Source organism: Vombatus ursinus, unplaced genomic scaffold, assembly GCF_900497805.2.
Source record: "Vombatus ursinus unplaced genomic scaffold, bare-nosed wombat genome assembly UNPS02014821.1, whole genome shotgun sequence".
In the NCBI taxonomy this organism is placed as follows: domain Eukaryota; kingdom Metazoa; phylum Chordata; class Mammalia; order Diprotodontia; family Vombatidae; genus Vombatus; species Vombatus ursinus.
In genome coordinates this window covers 18,451,490-18,463,797 of record NW_020954599.1, presented here as the reverse complement: position 1 = coordinate 18,463,797, position 12,308 = coordinate 18,451,490, and positions in this window count along the sequence as shown.

The following is a 12,308-nucleotide window of genomic DNA, read 5'->3' as shown; positions in this document are numbered from 1 at the left end:
GAGAGAGAGAGAGAGAGAGAGAGAGAGAGAGAGAGAGAGAGAGAGAGAGAGAGAGAGAGACTTGCTTAAGGTCCCAGATGTAGTGAGTTGCAGGATCCAGATGGACCCAGGTCCATCTGATTCCAAGTCCCATGCTCTTTCCACTGTACCACACTGCCTCCCAAAAATCCCCTTTTCAAACAGAGAGACAAAAAGGAAGCCAGAGAAACAGACACAGACAGAGTAGAGACAAAGAGAGACAGGGAAAGAAAGAGAAAAAGAGGAAAGAACAAAATATCATTATATTTCCTAGCAAAGACTTGAGTTGCATTTACAAAACAGTTCTTAGGTCTCTGATGATCTTAAACTTAATTCTGTAGTTTCTTTTAACATAGGGTTTCTTGCTTTCCGCTTCCCCCATTTCTATGGCTTAATAAGTAACAGATGATTCTTGGGAGAGGTTCTATTTAATCTATTTAATTTCCAAGCACTTCAGCTAAATTGATAGAAAACAAAGTCTTGTGAGTTGATTTCTTTTCTTCCTTGGAGGCTGGGGGTGTTGCAGCTTTGGTTTATAACTAGACATTTTTAAATTTCAGTTTCATCCATGGAAGTAACTCAGTCTTTCCCTTAACATTTTTATCTAGAATCTCTTAAGAATATTTGGATAAATAATACTGGCTTTGAGTGGCAAAATAATTTCTCATGCTTCATCTAAACTTTTATTTTTACTGAAGGTAGATTAATGATATTAAAACCACTTGATGTATTAGAATGTTAAAAATTAGTTACGAGTTGGTATAACCTAATTTTATGAATTTTATGAAATTTTAATGGATTTTAGAAAGTTTTAAGAAAACAAAACAACATAGAACATAGAACATGAACATATACATATGCATACATATATAGGATTATACATTTGTTTGTAATTTAAGCTCTCATTCCCCATGTATACTCTATTATGCCCAAATGGATCTGTGATTTTATTGATTTCAGTTTTTCTTCCAATGATTCAAATAGAATCCATTCATGTCTCCCCATCCTATGTGACCCATTCATGTCCTTCCCAAAGTGTAACTAATGGGACAAAAGACAAAACAAAACAAAACAAAAAAAGAAAACTAAACCAAAAAAACCCAAACACCTTTGAATTTCAAAGTCGTCATCTGAACACTAGGTGTCACCAGTGCTCCACACAAATGAACCCAAGACTTAACTATTGGTAAAAAAAAAACAAAAAAACAACAAACTACCATTTTAAGAATTCAGTAGCTTGACTCTTTAAAGAAGTCTTTACATAGCTTATAAAACCAGATAAATACTTGCATTGTGGGTTTTAAAAATGCGAGGAAGCATGCAACCAGTATCCCCATAGTAGGGAGAAGTGGCAAGGAAAACTGTTACCCTTCAATATAGAATGCTGTATTTTTATATTGTCTTCCTTCAGATAGCCTCCTTCCACAGAGATTAGCAAGTTCTGGAGAGGACTAGAAAACTCTGATGCTTTCAAAAAATAAACAAACAAAAAACTAGTTTAAAAAAAGTGTAGGAAAAGCAAATTCTATGAATTTCTTAAGTAGGAAAAAAGTTGAAAATAGGACTTGTATAAGCAATCAAATGTAAGTCCATGACCTATTTCTAAGTTTATTGATTCAGAGACTCTTTTCCTTTGTGTTGCACATCAAAGAGATTGAAAAAAAAGGTGAAATTTTTCCTAGATAATCCATTTACTAACATGAAGTGGGAATGTGATTTTGTATACTTTCTAAGCTGAAAAACCCTCATCCGTCACACTAACATGCAAAAAAACATAAGCTTGAAATCTTTTTTGTTGTTCTTGATGAAGTTGTTGTTGACTTGATAAAATGTGATTTTAAAAATCTCTAAAACAGAGATAATTTAATTTGTTGTAATAGTACCCCCTTTGCTTATAGAGCATGACACCATATTTCTTCCTGAAGTGACCTTAATTAATAACCACAATAGCTAATTAATAATAATAATGAAGATGCACGATGTCTGAAAATGCTTTCACTTTTCCTAGTCTTCTTTAATTCTGTCCAGGCTTCAGCAAAAAGGCCATTTGAGATGTCCGTCCTTGGGCTGGGTACACCTGTTTCCACTCATTCTGACAGTTGAGCATTTAATGTGTAAAGGGCAATGGGGCATGGTCATAAGACCATGCCTTACATTCCAGAGGGTCTGAGCCAAGCGGAGATGCTTCCATGACACCTATTTCATAATGCATGTGGAATAATCTGATATTCTAGGTGCCTGAATCTTAGACATCTGCTTTTGAACGTGATCTCTTGGAGGGGGGTGGGAGGAGAGGTCCGCAGTGGTGGAGTTTGTTTCATACGTCTCCAAAATTCCAAGGCAAGGACTCATCTTTGCTTGTGGCTCGTGGGTGGTGACCTGAAACATAAGGACTTGACTTTGAAAATTAGCCCAGGACAGGATGTAAAAAGTACTGCATTTCGGGAAGGGAGAAGGGAGTACGGAGCCAATGAGGGGTGTAGTGAATTTGGTGGGAATAGCAGAATCAAGAGAAATCGGCAGAGAGAGACTCCAACGTACATTTGCCCTTCTGACGTCTCCACGGCTTTACAATTCTAACTGCTACAGATATAAGAGAACTTCGGTGTAAAATCTGACAAAAAAGCCTGCAGATGAGATAAAGAAAGGGAAGCCTCGTGAATAGAGGGCTTTACTTTAATAATGCCGCCCCCCAAAAAAATCCCACTCCCATTGAAATGAGTATTTTGAACACTGCAAAGCAGAAAATGAATCAGCTATAGTGCTGATGACGACAGTACGAGACAATGATTCATATGAAAAGCAGTCTAATTACTGTGAATATCAGATTGGATTTCAAAATGAGGAAAGGACACTTTTAGTACTTTCTAGGTTAAGGATGAACATAATCGATTTGTGATTAATACAAAGGTCTGGTATCTGGCAAATATATTGAATTTCACGTAGAAATGAGGATAAAGACATTTTTCTCATTTCTATGTGAAACATAATATTCACATGCCAGAGCAGTAAGGGGGAATATTGGCTGATAGATGGATACTCACCATCAGGCATGCCAGAGGCTGCTCCATCTGTTACATGGCAGCAGCAAGATGAATGAGAGTTCTACGGCCTGAAAAATACCCAAAGGAGAATCATTTATTTATTACACCTCCCCTCCTCCCTGCACCCCCAAAATAGCTTCATTGGGAAGAATGAGCAATTGTCCTCCTTGGGCTTTCTTGAACTAAGTGCCCCAGGTCTTTTTTTTTTTTTTTTTTTTGCATGCTCCATACCTAAAGCCATTGTTTCTGGGAGCTTCACCAATGTGTGTTTTGGGGATGGGGGAGTGATCTTATAGCTCAGGGGTTCTTCTCCTTTTTTGTATCATGGATTCCCTTGGTAGATGGGTGAAGCCTATGAACTCCCTTCCCAGACTAATGTTTTTAAATGCACAAAATATGTAAGATTGCAAGGGAAACTGATTATATTGAAATATAGTAAGAACCCCAATCTTAGTTCAGTTAGCACAGGGCCCCCCAGCACTCTGTCTTTAGCACATAATAAACATGTAATAAATGCTTGTTGACTTGATTAATATTTAGAAAGAGTCAGCTGCAGGGGTTTCCTTGGTTCAGCCTTCTCAGTGATATCTGTTTAGTTTTGGCTAAACCAGGGTTATTGTATATGTTCTGTATACGAAAGTTTTAAATATGTTACATGTGCATCTACAGTAGAAAGACCTAGTAATGCCTTGAAAAATAATTGCCATTTGATGAAACAATTACCTTTAAAAAAAAAAAAGTAGTTGTAGTCACCTGACAAGTCACAGGCTTTGCTAAATTTGACCATGTTTGAAAGAGTCCTACATAATGTTGAGATACAAGAGATCCTATTTTAACCATATTTATTTAGAAAATATTCACAGTGGCAAAAGTTCTATGAATTTCAGGAGTCAGAGATGCTGTGGAAAGGGTGGTGCAACAGGAATCACAGGACCTGGGTTTTGAATACTGGTTCTGCCAACCTGTGTTACCTTGGGCAAGTTGACCTCTCTGGACCTCAGCTTCTCATTTGTAAAATGTTGGAGTTGGACTAGATGTCCTCTAACTCTAAATCTATGGTCCTATGTTTGGTTAAGCTCACAGATTGAGAATTGACAGGGTCCTCAGAGTGTGCACAGCCCTACTCTCTCATTTGATGAGGACACAGGCCAGGGAAACCAGCCCAAGGTCACACAGCTAGGAAACATCCAAGATGGGATTTGACTCTCCATTCACTCCAGGCCCTTTCACTCCAGATCCAGTGTTTCTTTCACTGTACCAGGCCAGATCCAATGTTCTTTTCATAGTACCATGCTGCTCCCACCTGATGACATTGTTGAAATAAAAAGAAATACTACCTGGAACTGTTTTAACAGTATCTGGTTAACATTCCCTGTCTTGAGCCCCAAAGAGCAAAAGAATTATAGAGTCAGAATGTTGCTTCTATAAGGGGAGGCCGGGATCTGCCTGGTCCTTGACCTGGATTCCTGACCTAAGCCCCTTCTTGCAGGGACCAGGTGCAGGCTGGAATTGCTGCCTTGGCCTGTGCACCTCGTTCCCCTGACTAGCTGTGGACACTTGTTCCGGGCCCCTGAGATCGGGTGACTAATCAAGGTGACAGGATGAACTTGACAAAAAGGCAGAAAGCCAGGCTCTCTGATCCAGCTTGCCACCTGGCTCCTGACTGATCTCTGCACACTCACTTCTGAAGTCAGGCGCAGTGCTGGCTGAATCATCCTGCAAACCCTTCTGCTTCCCAACAAACACCGAGACCAGATCTGCTCCAGGGCCCTGCTTTGCTCAACCAGCCATTTCCGGAGAGGTGGGGGTCTGACCGTGATGAAGCATTACCCTCTTCTGCTGAAACATTATTAATTCACTCCTAACTCTGGCTTTGGTGAAACTCTATACAATTACTGAGAATAATAAAGGTCACTTCAGGGAGAAATTCTTTTCCAGGGCTCCATAAGCAAATAGTTACTATTTTGAAATAGAGGCTCAGGCTGTGCTCTGGGGAATTAGGACCAGACTGTAACAAAGGGTCATCATCCTTAACTAAGTTATTGTTAATTAACTCCTGAGAAGAGTGCCTGTGGTGAATCTTAAGACAATAAATACTTTGTTGTGAAGGATCCTTGAAGTCCAAATCAATTCCAAGAAGAGTGTAAGCTTTCTCCCTAATGATAATAATAACAACAATAATAATAGCTACCATTTATATAGCATGTGCTACTATGTGCCAGGCACTGTGATTAGCATGTTACATATATTATCCCATTTGGTATGTTATCGCAACCCCGGGAGGTAGGTGCTATTATTATCTCCGTTTTACAGATGAGGAAACTGAGGCAGATTGCCTTACCCAGTGTTGCACAGCTAGTAAGTGTCTTGTCTGAGGCTGATTTGAACTCAGGTCTATTGTACATGGCACTGGATGCTTCAACTGAATTTTATTTTCAGGCCTTTGCCACCCATGAAAATGGTTAACATTTATTGGTTGCTTTAAGGTTGGTGAAGCATTTTATGTTAACGTTTTATGTTATCTTGTTTAAATCTCGAAACAATCCTGGTTGGCAGGTGCTATTTTTACCCCATTTTACATGGGAGGAAACTGAGGCAGGCAGAAGTTAATTGCCTTGCTTCAAGTCCCACTAATAAATAAAGCTAATAAATAATAAATAAAGCTAATAAATGCCTGAGACAGGATTCAAACTCAGGCCTTCTGGACTCCAAGTCCAATATTCTATCCATTGCACCAGCTAGTGGCTAATTTTCTCTTTTTAGTGCGTGTTCTTTTAAGAAACAACACGGCAAGGAAGAAGTGGGGTGAGAACGTTGATACTAGAGTCAGGAGACGGGTTTGAAGACCATCTCTGATGCTGACTGTCTGGGTGACTTTGGACAGGTCATGTTCTATCTTTGGGCCGTGGTTTCCTCAACAATAAACCAACTTCTGAAGCCCCTTCTGGTACTAGGGTCCTGTTATTGAATAGTTACTATCTATGTGACCTCTCCTGCCCTGTGGGAAAACAGAAGGGAAAGGGATAAAAGAAGGGGGTAAGACAGAAGGCAGGGCAGATTCAGAATGCAGCCTTCTTGGGGTGTGGGGAAGGATGAGATGGGGAGAAAATGTGGAACTCAAAATCTTGTGGAAATGAATGTTGAAAACTAAAAATAAATAAAATAATATTATCTATGTGACCTCAGGTAAGTCACTTAACCTATTAACTTCCTCTCATGTATAATGAAAGACTCTGAGTTCTCTGCCAGCTTTCATTCTATGATGGACACTAGAAACTATTGTTATCATTTTAGTATTTCTAAAAAGAGAAATAGCGTGAGTTTTTGATAAAAGTGCTCAAGGGATGCTATAGGGGAGAACACTAACAATGTGCCATTTGGTGTAGAAGGCAATCAGGGGCCCTGGGCAAACTCCCTGGACCTTCAGCCTTTCACAACCTGACTCCAGCCTAACTTTCCAGCCTCACTATCTGGTTCCACTCATTCTATATTCTAGCCAACCTGACTTTCTGAACTGTTTCTGAAACTTACTATTCATCTCTCACCTCCTTACCTTTGCCCTGGCTGTTTCTTATGGCCAGAAAGTACTCCTCTGTCTCTTGGAATCCCCAGCTTTCTTCAAGGCTCAGCCCATGTACATCCTCATGGGATGACTTTCCTGGTCTGATCACTTTAGTTGTGAATGCTCACTCATCCATAAATCTTCATGCATATTCTTATCCATTTATATACACACATATACATATATATACACACACATATGTGTGTGTGTGTGTATACATATGTATGTATGTATGTATACAGTCCCCTTTCCCCAGTGGAACATAAGCTCCTTGGGGGCAAGAGACTGTTTTTCTTTTTGTCTTTGTATCTCCAGTGCCTAACACATCGTGTTTTCAATAGTAAATGCTTTATGAATCCCTGTTAGGTTTTACAGGTATCTTACCCATGGAAGGAAGGAAACAAACATTTGTTAAGCACCGACTATACACCAGGCACTATTAAATATTTTACAAATATTATCTCATTTGATAGTCTCAGCAACCTTGAGACATAGATGTTGTTGTTATTATTATTATCTTTTTACAGTTGAGGAAAATGAGGAAGACAGAGCTTATGTTGTTATTATTATTATCTTTTCATAGTTGAGGAAAATGAGGAAGACAGAGGATATGTTGTTATTATTATTATAATTTTACAGTTGAGGAAAATGAGGAAGACAGAGGTTAAGGGACTTGCCCAGAATCACTCGGCTAGTTTGATGCTGGATTTGAATTCAAGTCTGTCGACTCTAGGCTTAGAACTCTATCCATTGCACAGACAGCAAATTCAGAGCTCTTTTTGCCAATTGGCGGAAAGATTGTACCTTAGGAAATTTTTTTTCCTTGTTCCTCCTTTACTACGTTTCTGCTGTATCTATCTGCTGATCTTTTTGGCTTTGTTCTCTCTTTAGGAATTGCCTCTTACAAATGCTTAGCCCCAACAGAATTACCCTGCCTGTCACTCTGCTTTTGGCAGACAGGTTTGATCCGGGTTAAATCAAAAAAACCATGGTTCCAGGTGAGAAAGGTTTGACCTCCGATATACATCATCATTTAATAAGGTGTCGAATCCACGAGCAAAGCAAGTGCTGGTACATACACAGTGTCTGTTTCTACCAATCCAGGGACTGCTCCAGATCCATGAGTCACCTTGGGCAATTTGTTTAAACTCCCTGCACCAGCTTTCTCCTTTGGTAAACAAAGGCATAATCCCTTATGAGATCTCTGGGAAGAATAGCAAATAAAAAGGATGGGCAAGCACTTTGTAAAAATGAAGTGTTATACAGAAGTCTCAAAGGGAGGAGATAAGCTACAGGAGGAAGCTGAATAGATGGGAAAACAGGACTTAGAAGCAGTTGCATGCCATTAAATGCTGAACATAAAAATGAACAGGAATCAATAGCAATGATCCTTCATAGGCATTTTCTATAAATGGGTATTATTTGTAAACTAAAGCTATGTGGTACAGTGGAAACTGTGTTGGATTGGGAGACAGAGAACCTGGGTTTGAATTCTGACTTCCTTGTAGCTACCTTTGTGAGCCTGGGCAAGTTGCTTAACCTATGTGGGTCTCAGTTTCTGTACTGATAAAGTGAAAGATTTAGACTAGAAGGCCTCTAAATTCTTTTCCAACTCAGTGTAGGCTCCTAGGCCCAGACATATACCTCATAATTACTTGTCTACCCATCTTTGCAGATTTTTAATTCCTGGAGTGTATGGGGTGTCCAGGGAGGATCAGCACCTCTGGTGAGACGACTTGCTGAGCTCTTATCAGGGCTGCTCGGTCACCTTTAGTGTCCACCTGTCATCTCACTCTCACCTGTGATTTCACGAAGCTGTAGCGGGCACAGTGGCCACACTCTGGTATAACCATCTCATCGGATGGGTTAAACCAGGTTGAGCATAACTGACAGGCTGCCCACCCCAAGCGTAGGAAGACATCCCCCAACAGAATGAGTGGATGGAAGCAATTTGTTCCAATAGTCAGGGAGATGACTGAAACAGGAGCTCTGACAGGCATGAAAGACACCAAGGTCATCCACTGCATCCCCGGCCTTCACCAGTCATCCAGACTTTTGTACTGGACTTTGATGACTCTAGGAGAGTGAGGTTGATGACTTTGTGCAACTCTGCCTAACTTAAATCCAATTCACCCACAAGTCAAGACATTGGTTTTCTTTGAAAATTGAAAACAAACAACAATGACAACAATTCCTTGAAAAACCTTCTCCTCCCATTCACCTTCTGCCCCTCCAGGTTCAATTCCTTAATTGATACTCTCCAGCCCCACCCCCTACTCTCTTTCTTAGTAACACCTTTCTCCCTTGGATTCATCAGTAGTTCTGTGCTTGAGGCACCTAGGTAGGTCACTAGATAGAGCCCTGGGCCTGGAGTCATAAAGACCTGAGTTCAAATTTAGCCCTAGGCACATAGTAAGAACCATTATAAATATTAGCTATTAATAATTATAAAGCATAGTTCCAATAGGTGCTTAAGGAATGCTTTCTCCCTCTCTTCCTTCCTCCCTCCCTCTTCTTTTCTTCTTTCTTTCCTTCCTTCCTTCCTTCCTTCCTGCCTTCTTTCCTTCCTTCTTTTCACATAAGAACATAGATATAGGGCTGGAAGGGGCCTTAGAAATCATGGATCATTTTGCACTATAATTATACACACATATAAAATTTCCTCATTTATATATACATATATGTGTATATACTAAGCTCCACGAAGGTGAGAACTGGGCCTTTCTTATCCAAACTCTGAGTCTTCCTCACATTTTCTCAAATCTCTGCACCTGTAGGAGAGCAGCATAGAGTGGACTGGAGAACATTAGGTTTAGAGCCACAACGTATGGCCTTGACATTGTACCTTTGACATTGATTAGCTGTGTGATTAGTCACTTAGTCTCTCTGAGGCTCAGTTTCCTCATCTTTGAAATGAGGACAGGATACCTTCCAGGCAGGCAGGGGTGAAGCTCAAATGAGATAAAGATATGCAAAGTGCTTTGTAAACCTTAAAGGGATCTATAAATATAATGGAATCCAGAAGCATTTGTCAGGTCTTTAAGAAAATAATAGCTTTCATTTATATGCAGCCTCAAAGTTTGAAAAGAGCTTTGTACATGTTATCTCATTTGAGCCTTGTAAAAACCTTGAGAAGTTACTATCCCCATTTTGTAGATGAGGAAATTGAGCCTAAGAGAGGTTAAATGCCTTCCCTAAGGTCACACAGCTGTTAAGTATCTGAGATAGGACTTGAATTCAGGACTTTGGGACTCCAAGTCCAGTCTTCTCACCATCTACCTTACAATATGGCACACACTGTGCTAAGCCCTGGGAATACTAATAACTAGCATCAATATATTGCTTTAAGATTTGCAAAGTGCTTTATATGTGTTTGCTCATTTGATCTGTGAGATAGATGCTGTTATTATCCCCATTTTACAGATGAGAAAATTGAGGCAGGCAGGTTAAGTGACATGCCCAGGGCCAAACAACTAGTAAGTATCTAGGCTGGATTTGAACTTACATCTAGTGATCCATCTATGGCAGGATTAATCTTAGGTGAAACTACTCTTAAGTCAAGCAGAGCTGATATTAAGAACGAGTGATGTGTCACTGGTTTGCTAATTAGTCCTAGAATCAAAGAAATCTCTACTTGCCCTCCTAGATCTTAGGTAAGAAAGTTACTGTCCTATGGGGGTCTTCCAGAGTTTCAAGTCTTGTGAAAATCTGTTTGGGACATATAACGCATTCTACTATAATATCAGCGGGGCAGCTAAGTAGCATGCTGGGCCTGGAGTCAGGAAGACTCATTTTCCTGAGTTCAAATCTGTCCTCAGACACTTACTAGCTACATGACCCTGGGCAAGTTACTGTGATGTTTAAAAGGTTCGAGAGACGTAGTTTTTTGGGTAATTAAACATTTTATTAATCATGCTAGCGATAATTAATAAAATGCCATAGAACCCTCATGGAACCCACTCAATATTTATTTCCCCTTGGAAGAGTGGGTGGTTCCTGAGAGTGGCCATCAACTCTGATTGGTTAGCCATTAATGATAAGAAAGAACATTATAATAAAAGATGGGCTTATTCTAATGAGGGGCTGAGAGACTGACAAATCACTCTGTCTTGGTCAAAGATACTTATCTATACTCATATCACTCTGGTTAGGGTAACTTAGATGAAGAGGGAATCCACTTTTACCCAGACCTGTCTGGGGAGGGAATCCAACAATTCACCTAAACTAAAATTTCTTTACCTTTTGATCAGATCTGAGTTTTTCAGTTGGGTCAGGTTCACCCAAGATTTCATCTCATTATGAACCCTGCACTTCAAAGACTGCCTGAATAACCTACAGGGGCTGATTTCTAAATGAGGAAGGAAGGGGAAAAACCTAAGTCCTAATTTAATAATTGGCTATTAATATAAGAGAGACATAATCATTACTCTCATTACTTAACTCAGTTTGCCTCAGCTTCCTCATCTGGTAAGTGAGCTAGAGAAGGAAAGGTAAACCACTCCAACGTCTTTGCCAAGAAAACCCCAAATGGGGACATGAAGAGTTGGACATGACCAAAAAACAGCTCAACAACAAACCATAATACAAGCATACATCTTACATAGCTTCCCTGAATCTCCTTTCATCTCCTCTGTTATCCCCATAATTGGGCAAGGCCATGGTATTAGGTTTATTTATGCCTGGCATTCTTTTCTTGCAAATGAACAAGGAATATGATCCACTTATCTTAGCCTGGTTGACTGAAAGCTGATCTGAGTTAGGAAAATTTGGATTCAATTTTTGTCTTAGATACAATGGCTGTATGACCTTGGGCAAGTCATTGAATGTCTCAATGACTCAGAAAATTCTTTAAGAGTTCAATTTGCAAAGTAAATGTTGATCTGCTTGGTGGAGGACATTGCTTACCAAGGGGAAAAAGGCCATTAGAGTATAACGGAAAGATCACAGGCTATGGTGTCAGAGGACCTGGATTTAAGTCTTGCAAGTGATACTGCATGTAGTCAACAGGTATTTATTACGTGTTCATTATCTGTGCAAAGCATTGGAAATAAAAATATGAGGAAAAAGAAAGGTAGTACTTGCCCTCAAACAGCTTACATTCTAATGGGGGAAACTGAAAAGCTGGGAGAGAAGTTACCCCCATTGGGAAGCAGAGGAAAAAGAAGTCCAGAGTCAGCAGTGGGCTGAGAGAGAAGTGAACATGGCTGGCCTGGACACGACATTAAAATCATGCTCCTGGGAGTCTATTTTTTGTCCTTTCTTCTGGAGAAGAGCAGTGACATCATCTGTTGAATTGAAATGTGGCAGAGTTACACAAAGTCATCAGTACAGGACGCCAGCCTTGGCTGTGTGACCTCATATACATCTTCCCCTCTTCATTACTGCTGTGGAGATTTCATATAATCATAGATTTAGAGCTGGAAGGAACCCTCAGAGATCATCTAATCTAGGCAAGGAAACTGAAGCTCAGAGAGGCGAAGTGATTTGGCAGAACTCATGATCCTGGACTCCAAACCCAGAGGAGGAGGATGGGGGGAGGGTGGGGGGAGGGGGAATGGCAAGGAGGAGTGCTGCATGTAGGTGAATCAGCCTCATTTTCCCACTCTTGTGGTTTTCCTTTAGTGTTAAAACTGAAAAAAGAAGAAGAAGAAGAAGAAGAAGAAGAAGAAGAAGAAGAAGAAGAA